The sequence below is a fragment of the Melospiza melodia genome, chromosome 6 (genome assembly GCF_035770615.1).
Source record: "Melospiza melodia melodia isolate bMelMel2 chromosome 6, bMelMel2.pri, whole genome shotgun sequence".
In the NCBI taxonomy this organism is placed as follows: domain Eukaryota; kingdom Metazoa; phylum Chordata; class Aves; order Passeriformes; family Passerellidae; genus Melospiza; species Melospiza melodia.
In genome coordinates, this window is record NC_086199.1 from 47,322,984 (window position 1) to 47,332,971 (window position 9,988).

The window sequence follows — 9,988 nt, forward strand, 5'->3', positions numbered from 1 at the left end:
CTATCCCACATCTGCATGGAATTAAATGCAAAGAGAGAGAAAAAAATATTTGTGAAGGTGGCAGATTACTTGCTAGGATTTCCTGTATTTTTAAATAATCCCAGCAATTTCCCTGGAGCGTGTGAAAGCCCACAGTGCAAATTATTTGATCCTTGTCAGTGTTTATATAATAAGCCATAAACACCTCTGAACTATTGGGTATAGTGGGATAGCAAAGTACACTGGCTCTACAGTTCTTTACCTTCTCACATCAACCAAGAGATCAAGAAAATTTTTTAAAAAAGGAGGAAACTGTAGTTAATGAAACTTAGGTCCATAAGTATTTATGGTTTATTTGTTTCCTAAAAAGTAATTACAATGACCAAGGTCTTCATTTCATTAGTGGTAGCTATTAAATTTGCACAAAAGAAGCAGAGCCAGATGTACTGATGAGAGAGGTCTAGGATATCTAGTTGCAGGTAAAATTGCTAATGCAATATTTTTAGCACTAAAATGCATTTATTAAAGTTCTCCTCACATCTTCTATCTGTTCCCATCACAGTCAAATGGAGGAAAAAAAGCAATTGAGCTAATAGGATTTAACCTTCATTCCATCAGGGACATTACCATCAACTGTAAAACTAAATGAAAATACTTATACCCACAAATGTAGGCTGCATTTTCTCTTTTTTTTTTTTTTTTTTTTTCTTCCCGAAGAAGAGCAAGGCAGCTCTGAAATTTCCAGTACTTTGCATTTCTGAGCAGAAGTGGTCCACGTGGTTCTGTCAGCTGTCGGAAACCACAGCACAGAGCCATGAGCAGTGAAGGAATGGGAGCTGTCCTGAGCACAGACCCATGAGGAGTGAAGGAAGGAATGGGAGCTGCTCTGAGCACAGACCCATGAGGAGTGAAGGAAGGAATGGGAGCTGTCCTGAGCACAGACCCATGAGGAGTGAAGGAAGGAATGGGAAATGCTCTGGGCACAGAACCATGAGGAGTGAAGGAATGGGAGCTGTCCTGAGCACAGACCCATGAGGAGTGAAGGAAGGAATGGGAAATGCTCTGAGCACAGACCCATGAGGAGTGAAGGAATGGGAAATGCTCTGAGCACAGACCCATGAGGAGTGAAGGAATGGGAGCTGCTCTGGTCCAAGTACAGACCAATAAGGTACGGCTGGAGTGAGATGCTCCGAGCACAGCCCAGACCCATGAGGAGTGAAGGAACAGGATTTGCTCTGGGCACAGCCCAGACCCATGAGGAGTGAAGGAACAGGATTTGCTCTGGGCACAGCCCAGACCCATGAGATGTGGTTGGAATGGGAGCTGCTCTGAGCCCAGCACTCAGGGCCACCTGCCCTTGGTGCCCAGGATGTGAGCCAGCCCTCCCAGGCACCCAGAGCCAATTTCAGCACTCCTGCTTTCAGGCACACTGCCGGCCCAACAGGTGCTCCCCAGGAGAGCCCAGATCAGGGATTTAAACATCAGTGATGTGCACACCCAGTGGTGTCTGCACCCACCATGGACGCAGCCCAGGCACCTCCGGCTCCCTGCAGCTCCAGGAGAGCCTTTCCCGCCCCTTTCCTGCAGGGAATTCCTGCACATCTCATGCCTTGGCTGCAGATGGAACTGTGCCATGCACCCGGCTGCTGGAGAGGAGGCAAAAGAAAAATTGCAATGTTACAGAATTTAAAACCATTGTTTTCATACTCAAAACAGTTGAAGAAAGCCCTAGTTTTTCTATCTGCTTCCATCTCTAATGGGGGACTTTTTCTATTTCATAACTTCTATTTCATAGAAACAACAACTCATCTTTAAAACAGCACCCCATAAATTAACATAGCCCATAAACACAATTACAAATTACAAATTTCACGGTTGCACAATTTTTTGACAATTGCAAATTTCCCCCAACAACTACTAATTGTAAAAAAATTAAAACCCACAAAAAGCCTATTTTCTTATGAAAAAACCCCCATAACATTAACAACAAAAACCCTTCTCTCTCTAAGTAAACAAACCCCCCTATTCTATAAGTAGTAAATTAACTAAAATTCTCTTAAAATTATCAATAAAAAAGTTAAAAAATAAAAGAAACAGTCTAAACATTTTCTTCTAATTCTGATTACCATTAATAATTTTTCTTTATACTCTTTTAAAATTTGAAACCTAATTTACCTTTCTCCTAATCCTATCTTAAAACAAAAATTAAGCATATTCTAATGAGTACACTGGTAATTAACCAACACTAAACCCACCACACTCATTAATGCATTAATCAAAAAATCTCAAATTCACAAACCAAAACCACTACATCTACCTAACTGCTTAACAGCTAACCAAAGAAACATGACGAATGTTAAAGGAAAAGCATATTTCACTCTCTTCTAAAGTTGGGGTTCTCTAATGGTTTTTGTCTTTTATTTGTTTGGGGTTTTTTTTTCTTAGTTTCTTTTTTGTACTGTTTTAATTAAAAAAAAACCCAAAACATTTAATAGAAAGAGAATGTTCTCTCCAGGACTGTTTTTCTAAACTCATGCTGCTCTGTTACTCACAAAAAATAAAATAAATAAGATAATTCATAACATCATCACATCTAGAGTGAAATAATGCCGGAAGATTTTCCCCTGCGTGGCTTCATGCTCATTCAAAGACCTAAAGCCAAATAAATGTCAAGCAGCCAGCACTAAATAACCCTCAGGAGCTGAGGGGTGACAGACATGCCTACACTGCCCAGAAAGCATGGGAAAAAGGAGATGAGAGCACTTGTCAGCTCCAAAAATCTTCCTGTAAGCCCAAGCACAGAGAGGTTTAATGATCTTGGAGTAGAGCACAGTCAGCCTCAGCCTGAAGCCTCAGGTTTAGCTTTTCTATTTTTCACATTCTGTGCTGCTTCAGTGTGTGGGTCTGGGCTTCACATTCAGGGATGTTGAGCTCTGTGCACAGAGCAGGGAGACAAAACAATTCCTGCTCCAGCTGGGCACCAAGGACAAATGATCCCAATCTCAGCCCCAGAGCACAAACCCCGTGGGCTGCAGAGAGAAAAACAAGCAGGGTGGGAGTGCCTGGGCTAAAGCTGGAATGGGACAATGAACTGCAAGGTGCAAATGGAGCAGAACTGATCCCAGGGAGAGAGCCCGGGAGCGCTCGTGCATTTTGGGGCCATTTTGGGTCATCTTGGGTGCAGCCCTGGCTGGGCTCTGGTGCTGCCCAAGGTGGATCCATGGAGGAGATGCTTTGAATCAATCCCTGCTTTATTCTGTAGCTCTGTCCAGCCCCTGCTCTAGGGCAGCTTCCCAAGGCATCACCCCCAGCACTCAGGCAGGGCCTGCCCTTCTCCTTGTCACCAGAGGCACAGGGGTGACCCCAGTCCAGAGCAGGGTTTTGGGATTCATGCTCAGTTTAGCAGGCTTGATGTGGGAATCCATAAAATAAGAGGTTTTTGGGGAAAGCTGCAAAAGGCAGGCCTCAGAGGCAGCAGAACTGTGATTGGAGCTAAGCAGCAGCCATGAGATTGTTCAGCAGAAAAATTATGTAAGATGTAGAAAAGCAAGGACAAGTAGAACAATGGTCTGTGTATTATTTCTGGTCTAGAATAACTCCCTAAGCTGCAGAAAAGTTTATCTAGTGAGATATTAGGAAGTTTTAAGCTTAATAATGGAGCTCTGTGCATTGTGTTTTAAGGCTTACAAGCAGGTATAGTATTTGAAATAAGCAAGTAGTGTTTAACCAAAGGTACGTGTGCTTATAGTGGTTGGATAGAACTGCTGTCAACGTGCTTTTGCTTTGTGTGATTGGTCAAAAAACTTCTAAAGTGAGTTGTAGCATTAAGTTCTTGCTCTGCTGCCTGGGATGTGAGCTGGTGGCATCTTCCCATTGTCATAACCATGGAATGAGAGTGATGCTGGAAAACAAACAGCTCAAGGCACGTTCACAGACAGCAGTGCTGTCCTGTTTGTGATTTGTACATAGACCCCAGCCGGGGATAGATTGAGTAAAAAGCTGAAGCAAAAATTGCTGGTGAACCTCTGTTGGTGCCCTGTCCCCAGGTTTCCCTTTTCCCTCAGAGGGTTTGGCAGTGAGCGCTGAGTGACAGTGTGGAGCTGGCATGGTGAGCAGTGCCAGCCCAGAAAACACACACTAAAACAGAGGGGCAGATAGCACCCTGCCAGTCTCATTCTTACATTTTCATTTCTCAAACTTTTCCCTTAAGGTCAGCAGGTTAATAATGTAGTACTCATTTCTGAATGAGTAGGTCAGTAACTTACTCTAGGATCTGAAGTTTCCCCCATCTATAACTTCCCAAGCCATTAAGAGATATTGGGCTACATTTAATTTCTCTGGACACGCTCAATTGTTTAATCTGATTTGCCAGATTGGGGCATGAGACATTTATTCTTCATTATTGTCTGGTTAGAGCAGTCTGGAAGTTGCCCTTGCCTGGGGGGAAGCAGCAATCTGCTGCTCCAGGAATGGAAATATTCCCAGGCAGGCACCGAGAGCAAGTGGGTTAAAGCTGCCACAGGTGACAAGAGGAGGCTGGAAACAGCTAAAAGGTGTGCTTGATAAAACAACAGCATACCTGGAGGAAGGACATTAAAATACTGCTGGGAAGTTCTCTCTCCAAGTGTCTGCAGCTCTCCCCCCAGCTCCTGATGTTCTCATCTAATTTCCAAGACATGCTTCTGAGGCCTTAGCATCCTTCTGCAAATGTCAAAGTCAGATTTTCTGTCTGCAGAGGAGAAAGGCACTAAATTTGAGAGTACTGCAATGTGTTTGGGTAGTACCACTGAAGCATGGATGTTACCACAAAATATAATAATATTATTATTACTACTACTACTATTATAACCATGATTACTATTATTACCATTATTATTATTACTACTAATATTAATCATCAAAATAGAATATATTTATAACTTATATAGCTTAATTTATTATTATATTTATATTAATATTTCATAATTATAATAGCATTTATAGTTATACTGAGAAATCTATAATAATATTTTTGATAATGATAATATAAAATAATAATATACAAATTAAATAAAATGTTAACTTATAAAATAATGTTAATTTCTGTTACCTGCAGCCCCAGATATTGAAGTATACATGTATGTATACTCATAATACCTGAGCTCATGTATACTTGGATATTGGATACTTGGATAAATCATAATACATAATAGGAGAGGTTTTACATCTTTTCAGAAAAATGTGCACAAATCCCAAGGCAAAGCAAAGTGTGAATGCAAGAGCTCTCAAACCAAGATTTTTTAAATAGTATTCACCAGGCTCACCATTGTTATGTTTGGCATATGCAGCCTCTTGTGTCTAAAATATTTGAAATTCCAAGATTCTTCCCACCAAGTGTAGAAATTATTGCGCCAGGAGAAGTTTCTATCCTGTGTGTGGCTGTGACAAAGACACTCAGAGCACGTAGGTAGTTAGAGCAGCAAGGCAATAACAAAGTCTATCTTCACCTCTATTTAATCACAGCATTAAGGAGCCAAGCCTGCTCAGAGGAGAACTTTCCCTGTATTAGTCAAAAGCAATAAACAGTAACAAGTATTTAATTTCTTTACAAGGCACAGACAATCTCCGAGCCAGCCACTGTTTCTGCCAGCTTACACAACAGTGTCCCAGCTAGATAATAAAAATAAACATTTTTGGGGTAAATTCCTGCAGGAGAATTAATTTCCCAATACATCAAAGAATGTATACCCAGATGACATTTCACTTTATCACTGATCAACACAAAGATATTTCCTGCAAAGCCTCCTTCCATTTTGCCTGCTCAAATTCCAAATGATGACTTTACCTCCATTGCAGTGTGGGGCTCTTTCCTTGTCATCCTCCCCCTCCATTTGACTTAGCACTGTGTATTTAAATTTAAGGGTAAAAACCAGCAAAATTACTTAGAAGATAATTGGACTTTCCTCTTTAAATACAGACTCATTGGGCTGGACAAAGCAATAGCTAGAGGCATTTTGGTTTGGTTTTTGGGTTTATCATTACACTTTTGATGATTTCCACAGTTTGCTGTTGACTTTGGCAGTTTGATTCAAAGAGCCCAGCTGAGGAGAGGGAGCCTCCTTCCTGCTGTTCTGGAGCAATACAAATAAAAATATTTCCTTCAAATTTCAGCACCACCTTGGGAGATCAGACTAAGACACTTTACCCCTTCCTTTCACCAGTCATTATGTTTTCTCAAGGCAGTTTATGTCACCTGCCACGTCTAGGAAAGATGGATCCACAGCAGCAAGAAGCAAACCCAACCCTAGGCCACAGCTGCATTTTCAGCATAAAACCATTTTGAATATTTAAGCCATTTTTTTTGATGAGTTTAATTAATAATATCCAAACCAAAATAATTTATGATTAGCTCTTGTGAGGTCCTTGAGCAATCAAGAAAATTAGTGATATTCTGTGTTGAACTGTGGATTTGATCTGCAAGTAAGCTAAAGAATAACTAAAAGGGAACTCCTCAAATACTATTTTTTCATGCTGCATGGATCTCCTTTCCACAAAATCACAACCTTCTACACAAAGCTGTTTAGCAGGAATAATTTATTATTTATGTTACATTACCAGCTCATTAGCTTGCTTCAACCACAGCAAAGTTTTACTGTGCAGGGCAGTGCACAAATATATAGAAATGACACAAATATATAAAAATGACACAAATACATAGAAATGACACAAATATATAGAAATGACATTCCTGGAGCTGTGTGTGACACAGACCATCAGGTACAGGGTACACATGGAAGTAGGATTACATCCAGCTGAAAGCACAGGGGCTGAGTGCAGATGGAACTTCACTCGCATAAATTAAGGCACCAAAAATTAGTGGATTTCCTTCCTTGAGGTGGGGCAGGAGGGGTGGGGAAGCGCAGTGAAGGGCATTTTGTTTTCATTCTTAGGTTGAATCCAATGAACCATGGATCAGACCAAACATTCAGTTTTATATATTCCCATTTAGATCAAAGCCTGGGATTATCCATGCAGTATAAATTTCCACTCAGAAACACAGGACTCTATTACACAACCCAGCAATGGAAAACATTTTCTTTGTCCACCATCATTCCACACATATAAACAAAAGTGGAGAAAATGTAGTTAGCCATTTGAAAAAATTGTTTTTGATGATGAATGTATTTATTTGGTGTTTGATGCTTGCTAATGAATATATTAATGTTGCCCCTTAGGGATAGCTTAGAAATTCTGGCCATTTGTTGCTTGCATGCCATAAGTGTGTCACACATTGAATACTGTGTAACAATCCAATAAACCTCTTAGGCTAATACACAAGACTAATAAATAATTTTCTGTGCTTATACTTAGAATATAATAAAATATATTGTTGTATAAAAAGAAATATTTTTATGTGTTCTGTCCTTTTTAAAATAATTTTTTCTGTTTTTCATTATTGAGAATATAATAAAATATACAAGCTTTTAAAAATACATAAGCTATATATTATAAAAATATTAATATATAATATATATTAATATATACACAATATATAATATATAAAATATAATTATATCTTATAAATATATTAAATATATTAAATATATCTTTTTGCTAATAAGCCTGCATTCCAGCCCTGTACATTTGTTCCAGTATCTTGCATTTGAAGAAAAGAAGATTAAGGCAGGAATTCCCATGCAGCAGGCTTGCCTGGTGTTCTGCTGGGCTGCAGCCCCCGAAGATGTGCTGTGTGGGACACCCATATTAAAATGATTAATGCACATGACAGAAAAATTCAGGCTTCAAAAAAAAAAACAAAAAAACAAAACCCAAACCCACAACTTCAAATCCTGTTTAAGCTTTCTGTTGTGGTGTAATGGTATGAAGAGGTGAGATGTATTTTTGGTTGGTTTGCTTTGGGCTGGTATTGGTTCCAAAAACAGCAGTGTACTCCTAGAGAAGGAGACCTGTGGCAGGAAGGAGGTTGCACATCACCAAACCCAAAATTCAGTTTTGAGTCACAAAACCCAAAAATCCCATGTGTTGGAGTCTGCTGGGTGACCTCTGGTACATCCAGGGCTGAGATGAAAAATCCTGGCAGGAGAAATAGTGCCAGGGTCCCCTGTCAAGACTGAAGTTGCAAAGAAAACAAAAGTTCCATCTGAAATCCACATGCAATTGTCACAGCACGGGGGAAAGTCTCATGCTATGAATATTTCAGTACCAAAGTGGGAAAGCGTTTTCCCCTCAAGCAGATTTTGTTAGTTAGCACTTTTCATCTCCAGCCTTTGCAGCAAAATCCCAGGCTGAATTACATGCTCCCTGAAATATGTTGAAGGAATTCCCCTCTGCTCACCACAAAGTCATTTTCTGTGGCAGAGCATGGAAAGAAGGATAGAGAAAGAAAAATCAAAGACAATTAGAAGGGGGAAATGAATAAAATATCACTAGGAAAATTCCTGCTGTGGTGCATCAGGGAAATCAAGGAGGAAATGAGTATCTCTAAGACCTCTTTTTCAGCCTAGATTCTTCCTTATAAAGAAAATATACAGCCAATAAGCCATGGACTGGAAATAAATTACTGAATATAACATGCAAATATAAAAATGACACCTATTTTACCATTGATACCTGAAGAATTCAAAACATTTTCTTACATTTTTTCTCTCTCTCCTACTCTCACACATGCAATATGCAATATTAAAAATGCCAATGACCATTGTTAGAAGAAGGAATGAAAACAAGATTTGACCAGTTGTACACTCTCCTATTTTAGCCACAATTGTATTAGCACTGTCAGCGCACAGACGTCCCAAAACTTTTTACAGACTGCATTGTGTAGAATTTTAAAGGGAATTTTTTAAATGGACCAAGCTTAGATATGGTCCAGCCACTAAAGGGTACAAGAGTTTTTTCACTTAGACATCAAAATTATGACTAACTCATATCAACCTTTTTTTTCCCCACTGGACAGGGGCTTTTTCAATAATCATAAACCAATAATTGGAGTTTATTTTAAGTTTTATTTACTGTCTTATAAGTAGGCTTAAGAAAATGTTTGTATAAGTTTGAATGCAAAGTTACTGCATGAGATGTGGAGGGAACAATCCTAATTACATTATAGGGGGTTTTTATCTATAAGGCATGTGCTCTGAGATAAAACTTACACTGCATAAATAATGTAATCATCTATTGTTTTGTAATTATCTGCTTATTTTTTAATCTAGAGCATAGTGCTCATCATTTAAGGATGTTTTATTTTTTTATTTATAAACCTTTCCAAGCCTTAACATTAAACGTTAACAATAGGGTCAAATTGAAAAAAAAAAAAAAAATTGAAACAAAAAAAAAGAAGAGTGGCTATTACCACAAAATAAATTTCAAAGAAAAAAAAAAAAAAACCAACATTCAGGAGGTGTAGCCTCCTCGGGAAATGTAGATTTCTGTATGCAACACACATGGGAGAAATGGAACCAGCAGTGCTTCCTTCTCTGATTTGCAAGACATGATGAGGCCATGGGGAGCAGCCAGTTTTTGGAACATCCCTGGCATAATTACATTAACCTCATCTGGTGAAATCTGAATGTAAATTACTTCTTCACTCAGTAAGAGGATTTAATTGAAGTTGTTCTCAGTCATTGTGGCAGATTTCTTAGGGAAGGTTTGATATGATGCACATTTTAAATGGTTCTTGGGTTTTTAAAAAAGCCTGTTGAAAAGGAATTTTACATCTCAGTGATTTTTAAGAATGAACTTCAAAGAAAGCAGGAAATATAAGTATTCTTGTCCTCACTGCAGCTATAAATGGTTGGGATCTTGAGTCACAGTAAATGAGAACAGGGGATTTATGAATTAAAGTATCAGGCAGCCAATTAGCTGCAGAAATAACATCCTTCCCCTCAGGATGGAGTCATCTCCTCCCAGTCACAGCAGCTCAAATGTCAAATACGTAGTAAATGTTGTGAATGAGAAAACCTCAACACCTCCTTGCCTCATTGCAAACAAAACCACTTCAGTTTTGGGTTTTGTG